Source organism: Macaca fascicularis, chromosome 3 (genome assembly GCF_037993035.2).
Source record: "Macaca fascicularis isolate 582-1 chromosome 3, T2T-MFA8v1.1".
Taxonomy (NCBI): Eukaryota; Metazoa; Chordata; class Mammalia; order Primates; family Cercopithecidae; genus Macaca; species Macaca fascicularis.
The window spans coordinates 71,897,460-71,922,226 of NC_088377.1; the positions used below are offsets into that span (position 1 = coordinate 71,897,460).

General features: G+C 39.6%; 1 protein-coding gene across 3 annotated transcripts in view; it reads right to left on the reverse strand.

Annotated features, from left to right (window-relative positions):
• Positions 1 to 24,767, reverse strand: part of LOC102116109 (uncharacterized) — a 139,726-nt gene that overhangs the window by 102,102 nt on the left and 12,857 nt on the right. The gene's annotated exons all lie outside the window — the stretch shown is intronic.

The window sequence follows — 24,767 nt, forward strand, 5'->3', positions numbered from 1 at the left end:
AACTCAAGATGGATCAAAGACTTGTATCTAAGATCTGAAACCATAAAAATTCTAGAAGATAACATTGGAAAAACTCGGGCCGGGCGCGGTGGCTCACGCCTGTAATCCCAGCACTTTGGGAGGCCGAGGCGGGCGGATCACAAGGTCAGGAGATCGAGACCACGGTGAAACCCCGTCTCTACTAAAAATACAAAAAATTAGCCGGGCGCGGTTGTGGGCGCCTGTAGTCCCAGCTACTCGGGAGGCTGAGGCAGGAGAATGGCGTGAACCCGGGAGGCGGAGCTTGCAGTGAGCCGAGATCGCGCCACTGCACTCCAGCCTGGGCCACAGAGCGAGACTCCGTCTCAAAAAAAAAAAAAAAAAAAAAAACATTGGAAAAACTCTTCTAGACATTGGCTTAGGTAAAGACTTCATGACCAAGAATCCAAAAGCAAATGCAACACAAACAAAGATAAATAGATGAGACTTAATAAAACTAAAAAGCTTCTGCAAAGCAATAGAAATAATCAGTAGAGTAAACAAACAACCCACAGAGTGGGAGAAGATCTTCACAAATTATGTATTCAACATCGGACTAATATCCAGAATCTACAAGGAACTCAAACAAGTCAGCAAGAAAAAAACAATCCCATTAAAAAGTAGGTTAAGGAAATGAATAGACAGTTCTCACAAGAAGATACACAAATGGCCAACAGACATATGAAAAATAGGCTCAACATCACTAATGATCAGGGAATACAATTCAAAACCACAATGGGATACTACCTTACTTCTGCAAGAATGGCCATAATAAAAAAATAATAGATGTTGGCACGGGTATGGTGCAAAGGGAACACTTATACACTGCTGGTGGGAATGTAAATTAGTGCAACCACTATGGAAAACAGTGTGGAGATATATAGATCTATTTAATTCAGCAATTCACTACTAGGTAAATACCCAGAGGAAAAGAAGTCATTATATTAAAAGGCACGTGAACACGCATGTTTATAGCAGAACAATTTGCAATTGCAAAACTATGGAATCAGCCCAAATGCCCATCAATCAACAAGTGGATAAAGAAAATGTGGCCAGGTGTGGTGGCTCACACCTGTAATCCCAGCAATTTGGGAGGCCAAGATGGGCGGATCACTGGAAGCCAGGAGTTTGAGACCAGCCTGGCCAACGTGGCAAAACCCTGTGTCTACAAAAAATTCAAGAATTAGCTGGGAATGGTGGCTCACGACTGTAGTGTCAGCCACTCAAGAGGCTGAGGCATGAGAACTGAATGAACACAGGAGGTGGAGGTTCCAGTGAGCCAAGATCACACCACTGCCCTCCAGCCTTGATGACAGAGCTAGAATATGTCTCAAAGGAAAAAAGGGAAGAAAACACACACTATGGAATACTACTCAGCCATAAAAAGAATTAAATTAATGGCATTCACAGCAATTTGGATGTAACTGGAGACCATTACTCTAAGTGAAGTTACTCAGGAATGGAAAACCAAACATTAATGTTCTCACTCATAAGTGCGAGCTAAGCTATGAGAATGCAAAGGCATAAGAATAATACAATTGGGCTTTGGGGAATTAGGGCAAAGGGTTGGGGCAGTCAGGGATAAAAGACTACACATTCGGTAGAGTGTACATTGCTCAGTGACAGGTACACCAAAATCACCACATGAATCACAACTCATTCATGTAACCAAACACTACCTGTCCCCCAAAAACCTACTGAAACAAAAAAATAATAATAATGAAACCCCAAATTAAGTTCACATATAGTCTAAATGAAGCATTCACAATCCCCTATATGCTCTCTGGTCAAAATCCAATTAACACTGAAGGGGCATTTTTTTTTTCCAATACCATGATTAGGGAGTCATGCTTTCTCCATTTTTAAAGCATAAGGCTATCTAATAAATATTAATTTTGAATGAACTTACAATTATTCTGATAGAAATTATTTTCACTTTTCTGATATCTGAAATATTATCAGATAATATTTGTCTTCTATGTCTTCCATCACGAAAAGTACCCAATGCTGCTACTTTCTTCCATTACAAAGATATGTCAGTATTTTAAAAAGAGCAATTGGTGAAATAATTTGAAAAATTCAGAATATTCCTTGTACTGTCTTGAACATGTATATTTTTAGATGCATTACTGTTTTATATTCAAGTATTTTTCTTTATATTCTCTCTATATATTTTACATTTGCCATGAAACTTTCATTAAAACAAATGACATTGCGGGGCAGAGCAAGATGGCCAAATAGGAAAAGCTCCAGTCTCCGCTCCCAGCGCGAGCGACACAGAAGACAGGTGATTTCTGCATTATCAACTGAGGTACTGGGTTCATCTCACTGGGGAGTGCCGGACAATCAGTGCTGGTCAGCTGCTGCAGGCCGACCAGCGAGAGCTGAAGCAGGGTGAGGCATCACCTCACCTGGGAAGCGCAAGGGGGAAGGGAATCCCTTTTCCTAGCCAGGGGAACTGAGACACAGAACACCTGGAAAATCGGGTAACTCCCACCCCAATACTGTGCTTTAAGCAAACGGGCAGACCAGGAGATTATATCCCACACCTGGCCGGGAGGGTCCCACGCCCACGGAGCCTTCCTCATTACTAGCACAGCAGTCTGCAATCTAACTGCAAGGCAGCGGTGAGGCTGGTGGAGGGGCGCCCGCCATTGCTGAGGCTTAAGTAGGTAAACAAAGCCCTGGGAAGATCGAACTGGGTGGAGCTCACAGCAGTTCAAGGAGGCCTGCCAGTCTCTGTAGACTCCACCTCTGGGGACAGGGCACAGCTAAACATCAACAACAACAACAACAACAACAAAAAGCAGCAGAAACCTCTGCAGACGCAAGCGACTCTGTCTGACAGCTTTGAAGAGAGCAGTGGATCTCCCAACACGGAGGTTGAGATCTGAGAACGGACAGACTGCCTGCTCAAGTGGGTCCCTGACCCCTGAGTAGCCTAACTGGGAGACATCCTCCACTAGGGGCAGACCGACACCCCACACCTCACACGGTGGAGTACACCCCTGAGAGGAAGCTTCCAAAGCAAGAATCAGACAGGTACACTCGCTGTTCAGCAGTATTCTATCTTCTGCAGCCTCTGCTGCTGATACCCAGACAAACAGGGTCTGGAGTGAACCTCAAGCAGCCTCCAACAGACCTACAGCTGAGGGTCCTGACTGTTAGAAGGAAAATTAACAAACAGAAAGGACACCCACACCAAAACCCCATCAGTACGTCACCATCATCAAAGACCAGAGGCAGATAAAACCACGAAGATGGGGAAAAAGCAGGGCAGAAGAGCTGGAAATTCAAAAAATAAGAGCGCATCTCCCCCTCCAAAGGAACGCAGCTCATCGCCAGCAACGGATCAAAGCTGGACAGAGAACGACTTTGACAAGATGAGAGAAGAAGGCTTCAGTCCATCAAACTTCTCAGACCTAAAGGAGGAATTATGTACCCAAGGCAAAGAAACTAAAAATCTTGAAAAAAGAGTGGAAGAATTGATAACCAGAATAATTAATGCAGACAAGGCCATAAACGAATGGACAGAGATGAAAACCATGACATGAGAAATACGTGACAAATGCACAACCTTCAATAACTGACTCGATCAACTGGAAGAAAGAGTATCAGCGATTGAGGATCAAATGAATGAAATGAAGCGAGAAGAGAAATCTAAAGAAAAAAGAAGAAAAAGAAATGAACAAAGCCTGCAAGAAGTATGGGATTATGTAAAAAGACCAAATCTACATCTGATTGGGGTGCCTGAAAGTGAGGGGGAAAATGGAACCAAGTTGGAAAACACACTTCAGGATATCATCCAGGAGAACTTCCCAAACCTAGTAGGGCAGGGCAACATTCAAATTCAGGAAATACAGAGAATGCCACAAAGATACTCCTCGAGAAGAGCAACTCCAAGACACATAATTGCCAGATTCACCAAAGTTGAAATGAAGGAAAAAATCTTAAGTGTAGCCAGAAAGAAAGGTCGGGTTACCCACAAAGGGAAGCCCATCAGACTAACAGAAGATCTCTCGGCAGAAACTCTACAAGCCAGAAGAGAGTGGGGGCCAATATTCAACATTCTTAAAGAAAAGAATTTTCAACCCAGAATTTCATATCCAGCCAAACTAAGTTTCATAAGTGAAGGAGAAATAAAATCCTTTACAGAGAAGCAAATGCTTAGAGATTTTGTCACCACCAGGCCTGCCTTACAAGAGACCCTGAAAGAAGCACTAAACATGGAAAGGAACAACCGGTACCAGCCATTGCAAAAACATGCCAAAATGTAAAGACCATCAAGGCTAGGAAGAAACTGCATCAACTAACGAGCAAAATAACCAGTTAATATCATAATGGCAGGATCAAGTTCACACATAACAATATTAACCTTAAATGTAAATGGACTAAATGCTCCAATTAAAAGACACAGACTGGCAAACTGGATAAAGAGTCAAGACCCATCAGTCTGCTGTATTCAGGAGACCCATCTCACATGCAGAGACATACACAGGCTCAACATAAAGGGATGGAGGAAGATCTACCAAGCAAATGGAGAACAAAAAAAAGCAGGGGTTGCAATACTAGTCTCTGATAAAACAGACTTTAAACCATCAAAGATCAAAAGAGACAAATAAGGCCATTACATAATGGTAAAGGGATCAAATTCAACAGGAAGAGCTAACTATCCTAAATATATATGCACCCAATACAGGAGCACCCAGATTCATAAAGCAAGTCCTTAGAGACATACAAAGAGACTTAGACTCCCATACAATAATAATGGGAGACTTCAACACCCCACTGTCAACATTAGACAGATCAACGAGACAGAAAGTTAACAAGGATATCCAGGAATTGAACTCATCTCTGCAGCAAGCAGACCTAATAGACAGCTACAGAACTCTCCACCCCAAATCAACAGAATATACATTCTTCTCAGCACCACATCGCACTTATTCCAAAATTGACCACATAATTGGAAGTAAAGCACTCCTCAGCAAATGTACAAGAACAGAAATTATAACAAACTGTCTCTCAGACCACAGTGCAATCAAACTAGAACTCAGGACTAAGAAACTCAATCAAAACCGCTCAACTACATGGAAACTGAATAACCTGCTCCTGAATGACTACTGGGTACACAACGAAATGAAGGCAGAAATAAAGATGTTCTTTGAAACCAATGAGAACAAAGATACAACATACCAGAATCACTGGGACACATTTATAGCAGTGTGTAGAGGGAAATTTATAGCACTAAATGCCCACAAGAGAAAGCTGGAAAGGTCAAAAATTGACACTCTAACATCACAATTAAAAGAACTAGAGAAGCAAGAGCAAACACATTCAAAAGCTAGCAGAGGCAAGAAATAACTAAGATCAGAGCAGAACTGAAGGAGATAGAGACACAAAAAACCCTCCAAAAAATTAATGAATCCAGGAGTTGGTTTTTTGAAAAGTTCAACAAAATTGATAGACCACTAGCAAGACTAATAAAGAAGAAAAGAGAGAAGAATCAAATAGATGCAATAAAAAATGATAAAGGGGATATCACCACCGACCCCACAGAAATACAAACTACCATCAGAGAATACTATAAACACCTCTATGCAAATAAACTAGAAAATCTAGAAGAAATGGATAATTTCCTGGACACTTACACTCTCCCAAGACTAAACCAGGAAGAAGCTGAATCTCTGAATAGACCAATAGCAGGCTCTGAAATTGAGGCAATAATTAATAGCCTACCAACCAAAAAAATTCCAGGACCAGATGGATTCACAGCTGAATTCTACCAGAGGTACAAGGAGGAGCTGGTACCATTCCTTCTGAAACTATTCCAATCAATAGAAAAAGAGGGAATCCTCCCTAACTCATTTTATGAGGCCAACATCATCCTGATACCAAAGCCTGAGAGAGACACAACAAAAAAAGAGAATTTTAGACCAATATCCCTGATGAACATTGATGCAAAAATCCTCAATAAAATCCTGGCAAACCGGATCCAGCAGCACATCAAAAAGCTTAACCACCATGATCAAGTGGGCTTCATCCCTGGGATGCAAGGCTGGTTCAACATATGCAAATCAATAAACGTAATCCAACATATAAACAGAACCAAAGACAAAAACCACATGATTATCTCAATAGATGCAGAAAAGGCCTTTGACAAAATTCAACAGCCCTTCATGCTAAAAACTCTCAATAAATTCGGTATTGATGGAACATATCTCAAAATCATAACAGCTATTTATGACAACCCCACAGCCAATATCATACTGAATGGGCAAAAACTGGAAAAATTCCCTTTGAAAACTGGCACAAGACAGGGATGCCCTCTCTCACCACGCCTATTCAACATAGTGTTGGAAGTTCCGGCTAGGGCAATCAGGCAAGAGAAAGAAATCAAGGGTATTCGGTTAGGAAAAGAAGAAGTCAAATTGTCCCTGTTTGCAGATGACATGACATGATTGTATATTTAGAAAACCCCATTGTCTCAGCCCAAAATCTCCTTAAGCTGATAAGAAACTTCAGCAAAGTCTCAGGATACAAAATTAATGTGCAAAAATCACAAGCATTCTTATACACCAGTAACAGACAAACAGAGAGCCAAATCATGAATGAACTTCCATTCACAATTGCATCAAAGAGAATAAAATACCTAGGAATCCAACTTACAAGGGATGTAAAGGACCTCTTCAAGGAGAACTACAAACCACTGCTCAGTGAAATAAAAGAGGACATAAACAAATGGAAGAATATACCATGCTCATGGATAGGAAGAATCAATGGAAGAACATACCATGCTCATGGATAGGAAGAATCAATATCATGAAAATGGCCATACTGCCCAAGGTAATTTATAGATTCAATGCCATCCCCATCAAGCTATCAATGAGTTTCTTCACAGAATTGGAAAAAACTGCTTTAAAGTTCATATGGAACCAAAAAAGAGCCCACATCTCCAAGACAATCCTAAGTCAAAAGAACAAAGCTGGAGGCATCACGCTACCTGACTTCAAACTATACTACAAGGCTACACTAACCAAAACAGCATGGTACTGGTACCAAAACAGAGATATAGATCAATGGAACAGAACAGAGTCCTCAGAAATAATACCACACATCTACAGCCATCTGATCTTTGATAAACCTGAGAAAAACAAGAAATGGGGAAAGGATTCCCTATTTAATAAACGGTGCTGGCAAAATTGGCTAGCCATAAGTAGAAAGCTGAAACTGGATCCTTTCCTTACTCCTTATACAAAAATTAATTCAAGATGGATTAGAGACTTAAATGTTAGACCTAAAACCATAAAAACCCTAGAAGAAAACCTAGGTAATACCATTCAGGACATAGACATGGGCAAGGACTTCATGTCTAAAACACCAAAAGCAATGGCAACAAAAGCCAAAATTGACAAATGGGATCTCATTAAACTAAAGAGCTTCTGCACAGCAAAAGAAACTACCATCAGAGTGAACAGGCAACCTACAGAATAGGAGAAAATTTTTGCAATCTACTCATCAAAGGGCTAATATCCAGAACCTACAAAGAACTCAAACAAATTTACAAGAAAAAAACAAACAACCCCATCAAAAAGTAGGCAAAGCATATGAACAGACATTTCTCAAAAGAGGACATTCATACAGCCAACAGACACATGAAAAAATGCTCATCATCACTGGCCATCAGAGAAATGCAAATCAAAACCACAATGAGATACCATCTCACACCAGTTAGAATGGCAATCATTAAAAAGTCAGGAAACAACAGGTGCTGGAGAGGATGTGGAGAAATAGGAACACTTTTACACTGTTGGTGGGATTGTAAACTAGTTCAACCATTATGGAAAACAGTATGGCAATTCCTCAAGGATCTAGAACTAGAAGTACCGTATAACCCAGCCATCCCATTACTGGGTATATACCCAAAGGATTATAAATCATGCTGCTATAAAGACACATGCACACGTATGTTTATTGCGGCACTATTCACAATAGCAAAGACTTGGAATCAACCCAAATGTCCATCAGTGACAGACTGGATTAAGAAAATGTGGCACATATACACCATGGAATACTATGCAGCCATAAAAAAGATGAGTTTGTGTCCTTTGTAGGGACATGGATGCAGCTGGAAACCATCATTCTCAGCAAACTATTGCAAGAACAGAAAACCAAACATCGCATGTTCTCACTCATAGGTGGGAACTGAACAATGAGATCACTTGGACTTGGGAAGGGGAACATCACACACCGGGGACTATCACGGGGAGGGGGGAGGGGGGAGGGATTGCATTGAGAGTTATACCTGATGTAAATGACGAGTTGATGGGTGCTGACGAGTTGATGGGTGCAGCACATTAACATGGCACAAGTATACATATGTAACAAACCTGCACGTTATGCACATGTACCCTAGAACTTAAAGTATAATAAAAAAAAAAGACATTAATAACTTTTACCTAATATAGACCTTTCATAGCACTGAGGCAGAAAAAGCAGACCTCATATTTTTATATAAACACTAGGAATTAATTTATAGCATAAACTGATTTGAGAATTGAATTATATCAATAATACTTGCTTTTCAAATATTTCAAGTACTGCCAGTATCAGTAATATATCCACTGAATATGACAGAACATCAATGTTCTTCCTTGAGTGAAAGAAATAAGAAAATAAATTATCTATTTGCCTTGACTTTATATTATTCTCTATAATAAATACTCTGGTTCAATGTATAGTCTGAAAATGTTCGTGCTTTAGTCCTTTCTTGTGTAAATCTTCTGACACATTTATACTTGAGTTTTATCAAATATTTCCTCACATTTATTACATCTGTGAAGTTTCTTTCTGTGTGCACTCTATGGTGATTTCTAAGTTCCATATTTTGGATAAATTCTTTTCACATTAATTACTTTTATGGAGTTCTAATATGAATTCTCTTATGTTAAGTAAGGGTTGAGTACCAATTGAATAGTTTGTCACATTTTAACAATTCCAGGGTTTCTCTGCAGTATGAATTTCTCTGGTGTTGAGTAAAGTGTAAACTATGGTTAAAGGCTTTGCCACATTCTTTAAATTGGTAAGTTTTCTCATCATTACGGATTATCTCATTTTTTTTAGATTTGATTATTGACTAAGAACTGTCTCACATTTACTGTATCTGAGTTTTATCCAATATAGATTCTCTAATGCTGAGTATGTTTTGACAACTGGCTAAAAACTTCTACACATTTGTTACATTTGTATGACGTCTCTTGAACACTGGTACTCTGATGTATAATAAAGATGAAGAATAAAAGACTTTCTCACACTTTTTACATTGTAGTGGTTCTCTAGAACATGAGTTTTCTAATGTTTTCTAGGGACTAAGCTTTGGCTCAAGGTTTTATCAGACTTACTGCACTGATAATTTTTTTCTTCAATAAAAATATCTTGGTAAATATGTAATATAGAACCTTCCCTACTGGTTGTCAAAGCTGTATTATATGTGTGATGTTTTCCACAATTATCTATTCCATAATATTGACTAAGTAATAATTAAGGGGTAAATACCTTCTCATATTGACGAAATTTGTAGATTATAGCAGAAGAAGGTATTATTTCTTGGTGAAAACCTTTTAACAAGGACCCATTAAACTGATCGTATTTAGAAATATTCTCATTTTGAAATATCTGCTTTTTAGAAATATTTTTGAACATTTAATCCAGTCATATTTTAATTGGTTCATATGATTATTTTGAATGTAGTCTAGATTAGTATTCAGATTTTCTAAGTTTTATTTCAAAGAAAAATACGTTTCAAAATTGATATCAATATTTGTAGAAACACATGGTACAGGGCCGGGCACGGTGACTCACACCTGTAATTCCAGCACTTTGGGAGGCTGAGGCGGGCGGATCACGAGGTCAGGAGTTTGACACCAGAATGCCCAACATGGTGAAACCCTGTCTCTAATAAAAATACAAAAATTAGCTGGGTGTGGTGGCACATGCCTGTAATCCCAGCTACTTGGGAGGTTGAGGCATGAGAATGGTGTGAACCTGGGAAGCAGAGCTTGCAGTGAGCCCAAATGGCACCACTGCACTCCAGCCTGGGTGACACAGCGAGACTCCATCTAAAAAAAAAAAAAAGTACAGAAAAAGCAATTGACATAAATTGTGCTGTCTTCGGAATACTTCATATTCTTGACCTCTTTTAGAAGTGATATGTTTGCTATAGGTAGTTGTCCTATATTTGGTATAGCCATCGTAACATCTATTGTGTTCTTCACACTTACCCTTTGTTGTCCTATATTTGGTATAGCCATCGTAACATCTATTGTGTTCTTCACACTTACCCTTTACTTTCCCACTCTCCTTAAGGGTAAATTCTCAAGGTCACAGTTCCCATATCTTCCCAATATTACTTTCTGAAAAAAAGCTTCTAGGGCCGTATGTGGTGGCTCACAGCTGTAATCCCAGCACTTTGGCAGGCTGAGGCAGGTGGATCACTTGAGATCAGGAGTTCAAGACTAGCCTAGCCAACATGGTGAAATCCCGTCTGCACTAAAAATACAAAAAATTAGCCAGGAATGGTGGCGGTAGCCTGTAATCCCAGCTACTCAGGAGGCTAAGGCAGGAGAATCGCTTGAACCCAGGAGGCAGAGGTTGCAGTGAGCCGAGATCGCGCCATTGCACTCCAGCCTGGGTGACAGAGCAAAACTCCATCAAAAGAGAATGGGAGAAAGAGAGAGAGAGAGAGAAAGAGAGAGAGAGAGAGAGAGAGAGAAAGAAAAGAAAAGAAAAGAAAAGAAAAGAAAAGAAAAGAAAAGAAAAGAAAAGAAAACAGGCCGGGCGCAGTGGCTCAAGCCTGTAATCCCAGCACTTTGGGAGGCCAAGACGGGCGGATCACGAGGTCAGGAGATCGAGACCATCCTGGCTAACATGGTGAAACGCCGTCTCTACTAAAACATACAAAAAACTAGTCGGGCGAGGTGGCGGGCGCCTGTAGTCCCAGCTACGCGGGAGGCTGAGCCAGGAGAATGGCGTGAACCTGGGAGGCGGAGCTTGCAGTGAGCTGAGATCCGGCCACTGCACTCTAGCCTGGGTGACAAAGCAAGACTCCGTCTCAAAAAAAAAAAAAAAAAAAAGAAAAGAAAAGAAAACAAAAGAAAAGAAAAGAAAAGAAAGAAGGAAGGAAGGAAGGAAGGAAGGAAAAGAAAAGAAAGAAAGAGAAAGAGAAAAGAAAAAAGCTTCTATGCACTTTCTCAACATATCTAAGGCATAATGAGAAAACATATCTGAAAAATATTTTTAAAATTTTCCAATTACTAGATTGAAGTAAATATATTACATAAATCGAATGCACAAAACTAGGCCAGCTGAGAACAGCACCATAATAGTTGAATCAAAAACCTGAGATCCCTTTTTTCTCAACATATCAACTATTCTATTTGATTCTTTATTTTATTTTATTTTATTTTATTTATTTTATTTTATTTTATTTTATTTTTGAGACAGAGTCTCGCTCTGTTGCCCCGGCTGGAGTACAGTGGCACAATCTCGGCTCACTGCAACCTCCGCTCGCAGGTTCAAACAATTCTCCTGACTCAGTCTCACGAGTAACTGGGATTACAGGCTCCCGCCACCACACCCAGTTAAGTTTTGTATTTTTTAGTAGAGATGGGATTTCATCATGTTTGCCAGGCTGATCTCGAATTCCTGACCTCAAGTGATCTGCCTGCCTTGGCCTCCCAGGTGCTGCGATACAGACATGAGCCACCGTGCCCAGCCAATATATTAACTTTAATGACAACAGGGTGAACAAAACCAGTTGAGTTTGCAACAACTCATGTGAGCAAAAAGCCAAGAATAACCACATTTAGAAGATTTGTTACATTTGTGCACTACACCACTGTGCAGTTGGACAAATCTTCCCACTTCTGTTTCTCCCTGAGGAAAGACTAAAACAGTGGAACGTGTATCCAAATTTCTGAGTTACTGAGTTATTCTTGGGCTATCAAAGACTGGTTATTGCTTCCTTTAACAACTCCTGCTGAAGAGAATAAAGATACAGTTAAAATGAGAGATTTGGTCAAGGGAAATGAAGATAAATGCTTGCTGCAACAACAGAGAGACTGCAGTGCCTGTAACAGTGACCAAGGGAAGAGATTAAAAGCTCTTGAGCAGAAAAAGAGGTAAACCTTATTTTTTGTTTTGAGAAAGAGTCTTGCTCTGTCACCCAGGCTGGAGTGCAGTGGCATGATCTTGGCTCACTCAACCTCCGTCTCCTGGGTTCAAGGGATTCCCCTGCCTCAGCCTCCTGAGTAGCTGGGACTACAGGCACACCACCACGCCTGGCTAATTTTTTGTATTTTAGTAGAGACAGGGTTTTACCATGGCCAGGATGGTCTCGATCTCCTGACCTCGTGATCCACTTGCATCAGACTCTCAAAGTGCTGGGATTACAGGAGTGAGCCACCGAGGTAAACCTTTTTAACAAGAAAATACACACAGTAGTCCAGAGAAGACACATTTTTGCTAATAGGTTAGAAAAGCTCCCAGAATGACTAGTGCAGCTGAATGTTGTCAATTTTCCCCTGTAAAAAGCCGTTCCATAAGAGATGAATAGGTAGTTGTTTCTTACTTGGCCAAAACCTCAACAAAATCACAATACATAAAAGTAACCAGGAAACATAGCCCAGTCAAAGGAACAAAACATATATTCAAAACAAAAGTGAAATTTTTTTCACTAAAAAGTGAAAATTTATGAATTAATTTTTTTAAATTTAAAATATTTTTCTTTTTCTTTTTCCACACCGACAGGGTCTTACTCTGTCTCCCAGGCTAGAGGGTAATGGTGCAATCATAGCTAAATATAACCTCAAATTTCTCAACTCAAGCAGTCATGCCACCTAAGTCTGCTGAGTACATATGACTACAACACCTGGATAGTTGTTTTTAATTTTTGGACAGACAGAATGTTGCTGTGTTGCCCAGGCTGGTCTCAAACTCCTGGTCTAGAGTGATCCTACTGCCTCAGCCTCCTGAAGTGCTGGCATGAACAACCACACCTGGCATTTTTTTTAAAGAAATAAGAACTTTAACAATATAGGACAAAGAAAGGCATTGCATAAAGGATTCAATTCAACAAGATAACTAGCCTAAATATAGATGCACCTAACATTGGAGCACACGGATTCATAAGAGAAGTAATTCTAGACCTACAAAAATACTTAAATAGCCACACAACAATAGTTGGGGAATACAACATCTCACTGACAGTGTTTAACAGATTAGGCAGAAAACTAAACGAAGAAATTCTGGAGTTTGACACTTGACCAACTGGAACTAACAGACATCTACAGTATACTCCACACATAACTAAAGAATATACATTTTTCTCATCTGCCCACAGCATATACTGTAATATTAACCACATTCCAGCCATAAAGCAAATCTCAATACATTCAAAAGAAATAAAAATCATGCCAACCATACTCCCAGGCCACATAAAACAATAAAAATTAATATAAAGAAGATCTTTCAAAACCACAGAATGCCATTGAAATTAAACAACTTGCTCATGAATGACTTTTGGATAAAGAACATAATTAAGGCAGAAATTTTAAAAAATGTTTGAAATAAATGAAAACATAGACACTACATACCACAATCTTTGGGATGCAGCAAAAGCAGTGTTAAGCGTATTCAGAATCTGTAAGAAACTTAAACATCATCTTACACCACTCAGAATGGCTTTTGTTAAAAAATTAAAAAACAGGCCAGCACGGTGGCTCATACCTGTAATCCCAGCACTTTGGGATGCTGAGATGGGCGGATGACCTGAGATCAGGAGTTCGAGACCAGCCTGACCAACATGGAGAAACCCCATCTCTACTAAAAAAAAATACAAAATTAGCCGGGCATGGTGGCACATGCCTGCAATCCCAGGTACTCAGGAGGCTGAATGAAGCAGGAGAATAGCTTGAACCCAGGAGGCGGAGGTTGCAGTGAGCCGAGATTGCGCCATTGCACTCCAGCCCGGGCAACAAGAGCGAAACTCTGTCTCAAAAAAAAAATTAAAAAACAAAACAAACAAACAAAAAACAGATATTGATGAGGTTTCAGGGGCACAGAAACACTTATACATCGTTGGTGGGAATGTAAACTAGTTCCACCACCATGAAGAGCAGTTTGGCGATTTCCCAAAGAACTGAGAGTTGAACTAAGATTCAGCCCAGCAATCCCACTACTGGGTATACACCCAAAAGAAAATTATTCTATGAAAATAGCACATGCGCTTGTATGTTCATCACTACACTAGTCACAATAGCAAAGACATGGAATCAACTTAGGTGTCTATTTAATGGTAAATTGGATTTACCATTGGTATTTTACACCACAAAATACAACTTAGCCATAAAGAAGAACAAAATCTTGTCCTTTGCAGCAACATAAAAGCAGCTAGAAGCCACTGTTCTAAGCAAATTAATTCACAAACAGAAAACCAAAAGATGCATGTTCTCACTTAGAAGTGAGAGTTAAACATTGGTATACATAGACATAAAAATGAAAACAATAGAGGGTGGAAAAAGGGAAGGGGTCAAGAGCTAAAAAACTACCTATTGGGTACTATGCTCATTATCTGGGTGATGGGATGATTTATTCTTCAAATCTCAGTATCATGCAATATACCCATGTAACCGACCTGCACAGGTACCCCCCAAATCTAAAATAAAAATTAAAGTATAAGAAGGCAAGAAAAAAGGTCTTACTCTCTCACTCAGGCGAGAGTGCAATGCCATAATTATAGCCACAGCAACATCAAATTCCTGGGGTTAAGCAATCCTGTCACTTCAGCCTCCTGAGTTCCTGGGACTACCGGAACATGTAACCACACATGACTAATTTTTAAAAATATTTTTAGCTGGGTGTGGTGGCTCATGTCTGTAATTCCAGCACTTTGGGAGGCCGAGGTGAGCGGATCACCTGAGGTTGGGAGTTCAAGACCAGCCTGACTAACATGGAGAACCCTGTCTCTAGTAAAAATACAAAATTAGCCAGGTGTGGTGGTGCATGCCTGTAGTCCCAGCTACTTGGGCGGCTGAGGCATGAGAATTGCTTGAACCCAGGAGGCAGAGGTTGCAGTGAGCCAAGATCACGCTATTGCACTTCAGCCTGGGCAACAAGGGAGAAACTCCATCTCAAAAATAATAATAATTTTATATATATATATGTATGTTTAAACACAGGGCCTCACAATATTGCCCAGGGTGGTCTCAAACATATGGCCTTAAGCAATTCTCCTGCCTTAGCTTTCAAAGTAACTGCAATTACAAGCACACACCACTGTGCCTGGCTAAAACATCTATCTTAAAGATGCTTAATCAGCTAAATGAGAAAACAGAAAACTAAACAAAAGAGGAAAAACAATGCATGAAGAAAATGAGATTAAAACCATAAAAACAGAAGCAAAGTGTGGAGCTAAAAAATAAATTATTATTTTTAACATTTAAATGATATTTATTAAGAACCTATTACATGAAAGATACTGTTATCAGGTGCTGGGTTTTCGGCATGGGCAAAGGCCTCAAGGTGGGATGAAGCATGACATGTTCTAAAAGCAGAGAGTGAGGCTGAGGGTGACATGAGCTGAGGAAGTAAGCAAAGATCTGGCTTCTGTGTGAGGAGCTGAGGCCCTGACTTGATTCTGGGGTTGCCCTACTTGACCTTTAGTTTTTTGTCAAGGGCAGACAGAATAACAGGGATGAAAAAGAGCTTAGGAAATTGAAACCTACTGTGCATTATATAACAAAGATGGCCAACACATTTTCATAGCAAGAAATAAGAGTGAAGGCTTGTTGTGGGCATCAGGACTATACAAATCTAATGCCTGCAACTGGCAAGTGCCCTGGGACATCCCCTGAGACTGCAGGTCACCAGTCCTCAGAATGACACAGCTCTTTTCCAGTTGCTTACAGAAAACTCTTTGATTAATACTTTATACAAATCTCATGACAATGTCACAAGCAGCTATTTCACTTATCCCTTTTTACAAAAGAGGCCTGGAGAGGCCAAGGGACTTGCTCAAGGCCACACAGCTAGACAGAGGCAGAGCCAGGCCTCTGGCCCTCATGTTCTGACACCACCTGGGGATCCTTTCATTATTCCAGGCTACCTCTTCTTTCCCTTCCATCTTCTCTTTCCCTATCTTCTTGTTTATTGCCTCTTATCTGCCTGTACTTCAACTTTCTTCAACTTTTCTTCAACTTTTACCTTCAGGAGTACACGTGCAGGATGTGCAGGCTTGTTACATAGGTAAACATGTGCCATGGTGGTTTCCTGCACAGATCATCTGATCACACAGGTATTAAGCCCAGCATCTATTAGCTATTCTTCCTGATGCTCTCCCCTGGCAACAGGTGCCCAAGTGTTGTTTTCCACCATATGTTCATGTGTTCTCATCATTCAGCTTCCACTTATAAGTGAGAACATTCGGTATTTGGTTTTCTGTTTCTGCATTAGTTTGGTGAGGATAATTGCTTCTAACTCTGTCCATGTCCCTGCAAAGGACATGATCTTGTTCTTTTTCTAGTGTGAAGCCTTCAGTTTAGTTATTTTTACTTAGGATTGCCTTGACTATATGGGCAAAGGACTGCACAGTATTTCATGGTATATATGTATCATATTTTTTTATCCAGTTTATCAGTGATGGACATGTAGGTTGATTCCATGACTTTGCTATTGTAAATAGTGCTGCAATGAACACATACATGCATGTATCTTTATAATAGAATGATTTATTTTCCTCTGGGTATATACCCAGTAATGGGATTGCTGGGTCAAACGGTATTGCTGCCTCTAGGTCTTTTAGGAATTGCCATCCTGTCTTCCACAATGGCTGAACAGGTTCATACTCCCTCCAACAGTATAAAAGCATTCCCTTTTCTCCACAACCTCATCAGGATCTATTGTTTTTAACTTTTTAATAAAAGTCATTCTGACTGACATGAAATTGTATCTCATTATGGTTTTGATTTGCATTTCTCTAATGATCAGTGATGTTGAGCTTTTTTTTTTTTTTTTTTTTTTTTTCCTCTCTTTTTGAAAGACTCTCGCTCTATCTCCCAGGCTGGACTGCAGTGGCACAATAATGGCTCACTGCAACCTCCGCCTCCCAAGTTCAAGCAATTCTCCTGCCCCAGCCTCCCAAGTAGCTGGGATTACAAGCACCTGCCACCATGCCCAGCTAATTTTTGTATTGTTTTTTAGTAGAGACAGGGTTTCACCATGTTGTCTAGGCTGGTCTCAAACTCCTGACCTCAGGTCATCCACCCATCTCAGCTTCCCAAAGTGCTGGGATTACAGGCATGAGCCACCGCACTCAGCCTGAGCTTTTTTTTAATGTTTGTTGGCTGTATGTATGTCTTCTTTTGAGACTTTTTGATGAGGTTAGTTTATTCTTGTAAATTTGTTTAAGTTCCTTGTAGATTCTAGATATTAGACCTTTGTTAAATGAATTACAAAAATTTTCTCCCATACTGTAGGTTGTCTATTCATTTTGATGATAGTTACTTTTGCTGTGTGGAAGCTCTTTAGTTTAATTAGATCCCATATGTCAATTTTTGCTTTTGTTGCAATTGCTTTTGGTGTTTTTGCCATGAAATCTTTGCCTGTGCCTATGTCCTGAATGGTACTGCCTACATTTTCTTCTAGGGTTTTTTCTTTTTTGTTTTGTTTTTGTTTTTTTGAGATGGAGTCTCACTCTGTCACCCAAGCTGGAGTGCAGTGGCGTGATCTTGGCTCACTGCAATCTCTGCCTTCCCAGCTCAAGTGATTCTCATGCCTCAGCCTCCCAAGTAGCTGGGATTATAGGTTTGTGCCACCATGCCTGGCTAATTTTTTTTTTTTTTGTACTTTTGGTAGAGACAGGGCTTTGCCATGTGGGCCAGGTGGGTCTCAAATGCCTGAACTCAGGTGATCCACTCACTTTGGCTTCCCAAAGTTCTGGGATTACAGGCATGAGCCACCATGCTTGGTCTCTTGTAGGATTTTTAGTTTTAGGTTTTTTTGTTTGTTTGTTTGAGACAGAGTTTTGCTCTTGTTGCCCAGATTGGAGTACAATGGTGCGATCTCAGCTCACTGCAACTTCCGCTTCCCGGGTTTAAACAATTCTCCTGCCTCAGCCTCCCAAGTTGCTGGGATTACAGGTGCCCACCACCACACCCAGCTAAAATTTTGTATTTTTAGTAGAGACGGGATTTTACCATGTTGGCCAGGCTGGTCTCAATCTCTTGACCTCATGTGATCCACCCACCTCAGCCTCCCCAAGTGCTGGGATTACAGGCGTGAGCCACCATGCCCGGTCGGGTTTTTAGTTTTTTATTTTACATTTAAGTCTATAATCCACCTTGAGTTAATTTTGGTATAAGGTGGAGAGGAAGGTGTCCAGTTTAAATTTTCTGCATATGTCTAGCCAGTTCTCCCAGTACTGTTTATTAAATATGGAATCCCTTTCCCATTGCTTCTTCTTGTTAAGTGTGTCAAAGATCAGATGGTTGTAGGTGTGTGACCTCATTTCTGAGTTTTCTATTCTCTTCCACTGGTCTGTGTCTGTTCTTGTATCAGCACCATGCTGTTTTGGTTACTGTAGCCTTGCAGTATTGTTTAAAGCTGAATAGTGTGAAGCCTTCAGCTTTGTTATTTTTACTTAGGATTGCCTTGACTATATGGGCTCTTTTTTGGGTTCATTATACATTTTATAATTGTTTTTTCTAACTTTGTAAGAATGTCAACAGCAGTTTAATAAGAATAATATTGAAACTATAAATTATTTTCGGTATATGGCCATTTTCACAATATTGATTCTCCTATCCATGAGCATGGAATGTTTCTCCATTTGTTTGTATCTTTTCTGATTTCTTTAAGTGGTTTTTGAGACGGAGTCTCATTCTGTCACCCATCGTCCAGGCTGGAACGCAGTAGCACCATATCGGCTCACTGCAACCTCCATCTCCTGGGTTCAAGCAATTTTCCCGCCTCGGCATCTCGAGCAGCTGGGATTACAGGTGCCCACCACCGCACCCAGCTAATCTTTTTATATTTTTAGTAGAGACAGGGTTTCATCATGTTGGCCAGGCTGGTCTCGAACTCCGGACCTCAAGTGATCTGTCCACCTCAGCCTCCCAAAGTGCTGGGATTACAGGCGTGAGCCACCATGCCCTTAAAGTTCTCCTTGTAGAGCTCTTTCAACTCCCTAGTTAGCTGTATTCCTAGGTGTTGTATTCTTTTTGTGTCAATTATGAATGTGAGTTTGTTCATTATTTGGCTCTGTGCTTGCCTCTTGTTGGTATACAGAAATGCTAGTAATTTTTCCACATTAATTTTATATTCTGAAACTTTGCTAAAGTTGCTTATCAGCTTAAAAAGCTTTTGGGCTGAGACTATGGGATTTTCTAGACATAGGATTAGGTCAACTGCAAACAAAGATAATTTGACTTTTTTTCTCTTTATATTTAAATACGCTTTATCTCTTTCTCTTGCCTGATTGCCCTGGCTAGAATTTCCAATACTATGTTAAATAGGAGTGGTGAGAGAGGGCGTCCTTTTCTTGTGGTGGTTTTCAAGGAGAATGCTTCCAGTTTTTGCCTATTCAGTATGATATTGGCAGTGGGTTTGTCATATATAGTTCTTATTATTCTGGGGTATGTTCCTTCAATACCTAGTTTATTGAGAGTTTTAAACATAAAGGGATGTTGAATTTTATTGAAGGCCTTTTCTGCATCTATTAAAATATGCATGTGTTTTTTGTCTTTAGTTCTGTTTATGTGATGAATCATATTTACTGATTTGCATATGTTGAACCAAGCTTGCATTCTGGGGATGAAGCCAACTTGATCCTATGGATAAGCATTTTGATGTGTTGCTGGATTCGGTTTGCCAGTATTTTATTGAGAATGTTTGCATCAATGTTCATCAAGAATATTGACCTGACACTTTCTTTTTTTGTTGTTGTATATTGCCAGGTTTTGGTATTAGGATGATGCTGGCCTCATAAAGTGAGTTAGGGAGAAGTCCCTCCTTTTCGATTTTTTTGAATGGTTTCAGTAGAAATGGTTCCAGCTCCTCTTCGTACCTCTGGTAGAATTCCACTGTGAATCTATCTGGTCCCGGGTTTTTGTTTTGTTTTGTTGTTGTTTTTGATTGGCAGGCTACTTATTACTGCTTCAACTTCAGAACACATTATTGGTCAATTCAGGGATTCAATTTCTTTCTGGTGGATAAGCGTTTTGATGTGTTGCTGGATTTGGTTTACCAGTATTTTATTGAGAATTTTTACATCAATGTTTCTCAAGAATATTGACCTGAAACTTTCATTTTTTGTTGTATGTCTGCCAGGTTTTGGTACTAGGATGATACTGGCCTCATACAATGAGTTAGGGAAGAGTCCGTCTTTTTAATTTTTTTTTTTTTAATGGTTTCAGTCGAAATGGTACCAGCTTTTCTTTGTACCTGTGGTAAAATTCCACTGTGAATAATCTATCTGGTCCTGGGTTTGTTTGTTTGGTTGGTTGGTTGGTTGGCAGGCTATTTATTACTGCTTCAATTTCAGAACACATTATTGGTCAATTTAGGGATTGAATTTCTTTCTGGTTCAGTCTTAGGAGGGTGTATATAAAAAAAAAGGATCCATTTCTTCTAGATTTTCTAGTTTATGTACGCATAAATTCTCTGATGATTGTATTTCTATGGGCTCAATGGTGATTTCCTTCTTATCATTTCTGATTGTGCTTATTTGATTCTTTTTTTCTTCTTTTTCAGTCTAGCCAGTGGTCTATCTACTTTATTAATTTTTCAAAAAAACCAGCTTCTAGTTTTGTTGAATTTTTGAAGGGTTTTTCATGTCTCTATCTCCTTCAGTTTGGCTCTGATCTGGGTGATTTCTTGTCTTCTGCTAGCTTTAGGTTTCATTTGGTCTTGGTTCTGCAGTTCTTTTGGTGGAAATGTTAGGGTTGTTGACTTGAGATCTTTCTAGTTTGTTGATGAGGCCATTTAATGCTATAAATTTTCCACTTAACACTTCTTAACTGCATCCCAGAGATGCTGGTACATTGTGTCTTTGTTCTCAGTTTCAAAGAACTTCTTGATATCCGCCTTAATTTCACTATTTACCCAAAAGTCATTCAGTAACAGATTATTCAATTTTCATGTACTTGTGTGGTTTTGAGCAGATTTCTTAATCTTGAATTCTAATTTGATTATGCTGTGGTCTGAGAGACTATTATGATGTCAGTTCTTTGCATTTGCTGAGGATTATTTTACTTACAATACAAGACCAATTTTTGAGTAAGTGCTGTGTGGTGATGAGAAGAATGTATATTCTGTTGTTTTGGGTGGAGAGTTCTGTAGATATCTATCAGGTCCACTTGATCCAGAGATAAGTTCAGGTCCTCAATATCTTTGTTAATTTTCTGTCTCGATGATCTGTCTAATATTGTCAGTGGTGTGTTAAACTCTACCACCATTATCATATGCGAGTCTAAGTCTCTTTGTAGGTCTCTAAGAACTTGCTTTACGAATCTTGGTGCTCCTGGATTGGGTGCATTTATATTTAGAACAGTTACATCTTCTTGTTGAACTGAACCCTTTACCCTTATGTAAAGCCCTTCTTTGTCTCAATGAAACAGAATAGAGGGCCAGAAATCAAGCTGCACATCTACAACTATTTGACCTTTGACAAAGCTGACAAAAACAAGAAATGGGAAAGAACAATAATTTCTATTATTCAGTAAATAACGTTGAGAGAACTGGCTAGCCATAGTCAGAAAACTGAAACTGAATTCCTTCCTTACGTCATATACAAAAATTAACTCAAGATGAAATTAAAGACTTAAATGCAAAACCCAAAACTATAAAAACCCTGAAATACAACCTAAGCAATACCATTCAGAACATAGGCACAGGCAAAGACTTCATGACAAAGATGCCAAAGCCATTGCAACAAAAGCAAAAATTAACAAATGAGATTTAATCAAACTAAAGAGCTTCTGCACAGCAAAAGAAACTATTAAAAGAGTAAACAGAGGCCGGGCGCAGTGGCTCACACCTGTAATCCCAGCACTTTGGGAGGCCGAAGCGGGCAGATCACGAGGTCAGGAGATCAAGACCATCCTGGCCAACATGGTGAAACCCCGTCTCTACTAAAAATACAAAAAAAATGGCCAGGCGTGGTGGCAGGTGCCTGTAGTCCCAGCTACTTGGGAGGCTGAGGCAGGAGAATGGCGTGAACCCAGGAGGCGGAGCTTGCAGTGAGCCGAGATTGCGCCACTGCACTCCAGCTTGGGATACAAAGCAAGACTCCGTCTCAAAAAAAAAAAAAAAAAAAAAGAGTAAACAGACAAACTGCAGTATGGGAGAAAATTTTTGCAAACTATGCATTTGTCAAAGGACTAATACCAGCATCGATAAGAAACTTAAACAAATTTACAAGAAAAAACAAATAACTGGCCGGATGCAGTGGCGCACACTTGTAATCCCAGCACTTTGGGAGGTTGAGGCGGGAGGAACACCTGAGGTCAGGAGTTCAAGACCAGCCTGACCAACATGGAGAAATTCTGTCTCTACTAAAAATATGAAAAAAAATTAGCCAGGTGTGGTGGCGCATACCTATAATCCCAGCCACTTGGGAGGCTGAGGCAGGAGAATCACTTGAACCAAGGAGGCGGAGGCAGCGGTGAGCCGAGATGGCACCTCTGCACTCCAGCCTGGGCAACAAGAATGAAACCCCATCTCAAAAAAACAAAACAAAAACAAAAACAAACAACTTTATTAAAAAGCGGGTGAAGGACATGAACAGACACTGTTAAAAAGACTTATGTCCGGCCAACAATCATAAAAAAATAAAAAAACTCAACAGCCCTCATCATTAAAGAAATGCAAATCAAAACCACAACGTGATACCATCTCATGCCAGTCAAAGTGGTTATTTTTTTAAAGTTTAAAATAACAGATGCTGGCAAGGTTGTGGAGAAAAAGAAATGCTTATACACTCCTGGTGGGAGTATAAATTAGTTCAGCCATTGTGGAAGATAGTGTGGTAATTTTTTAAAGACCTAAAGACAGAAATATCATTCAACCCAGTAATCCCATTATTGGATATAAATTCAAAAGAACATAAATTATTCTACCATAAAGTCACATGTATATGCATGCTCACTGCAGCACTATTCACAATAGCAAAGACATGGAATCAACCTAAATGCCCATCAATGTAGACTGAATAAAGAAAAATGTGGTACATATTCACCATGGAATACTACGCAGCCAGAAAAAGAATGAAATCATGTTTTTTGCAGGGATGTGGATGGAGCTAGAGGACATTATCCTTAGCAAACTAGCACAGGAAAAAAAAAAACAAATATCACATGTTCTCACTCATAAGTGGGAGCTAAATAATGAGAACACATGGACACATAGAGAGGAACAACACACACTGGGACCTTTCAAAGGGTGAAACATGGGAGGAGGAAGAGGATCAGGAAAAATAACAAATGGGTAATAGGCTTAATACCTGGGTTATTAAATAATCTATGTAACAAATTCCCACATGACATAAGTTTACCTATAAAACAAACTTGCACTTGTATCCCTGAATTTAAAATAAACTTTTGTTTGTTTGTTTGTCTTTGAGACGGAGTCTTGCTCTGTCACCCAGGCTAGCGAGTGTAGGGGCGTGATCTCAGCTCACTGCAACCTCCACCTCCCAGGTTCAAGCGATTCTCCCACCTCAGCCTACCAAGTAGTTGGGATTATAGGTGCACAACCACACCCGGCTAATTTTTGTATTTTTAGTAGTGACGGGGTTTCAGCATCTTGGCCAGGCTGGTCTTGAACTCCTGACCTTGTGATCCACCCAACTTGGCCTCTGAAATAAACGTTTTTTAAAAGACTGATTTGTACCTTTTAAGGAGGAATCAGCCAGTACTTTCAAAGATGGTTTTGTTGAAAAACGTAATCAGCCACTTGTCTAGTAAATACTCCTCATATTTTAAAAAGAAAGAACAAAGCTGAAGGCATCACAATATCTGACTTCAAAATTTGCTACACAGCTATAGTAACCAAAACAGCATTGTACTCACATAAAAACATACACATAGATCAATGTGCCCAATAAGCCCAGAAATAAATTTATGCACCTAAAACCAACTGATTTTTAACAAAAATGGTGAGAACACATTTTGCAGAAAAGCTAATCTCTTCAATAAACGGTACAGGGAAAATCTAATATCCACATGAAGAAGAAAAAACTAGACCTCTCTCCCTCGCCATATACAAAAATCAACTCAAAATGAATTAAAGACTTAAACTATGAAACTATTAGATAAAAACATAGAAAAAATGCTTTACAACATTAGAATGAAAACAAATTTTTAAAGTAAGACTTCAAAAGCATAGGCAACAAAAGCAAAAATAAGCAAATGAGATTACATCAAACTAAAATGTTTTTGCATATGAAACAATTATTAGAATGAACAGACAACCTAGAAAATAGGAGAAAATATTTGCAAACTATATATATGAAGAGGGGTTGATATCCAGAATATATTAAAAACTTTAAAATTTTAAAAGAAAACAAACAATCTATTAAAAATGACCAGGCCGGGCGCGGTGGCTCAAGCCTGTAATCCCAGCACTTTGGGAGGCCGAGATGGGTGGATCACGAGGTCAGAAGATCGAGACCATCCTGGCTAACACGGTGAAACCCCGTC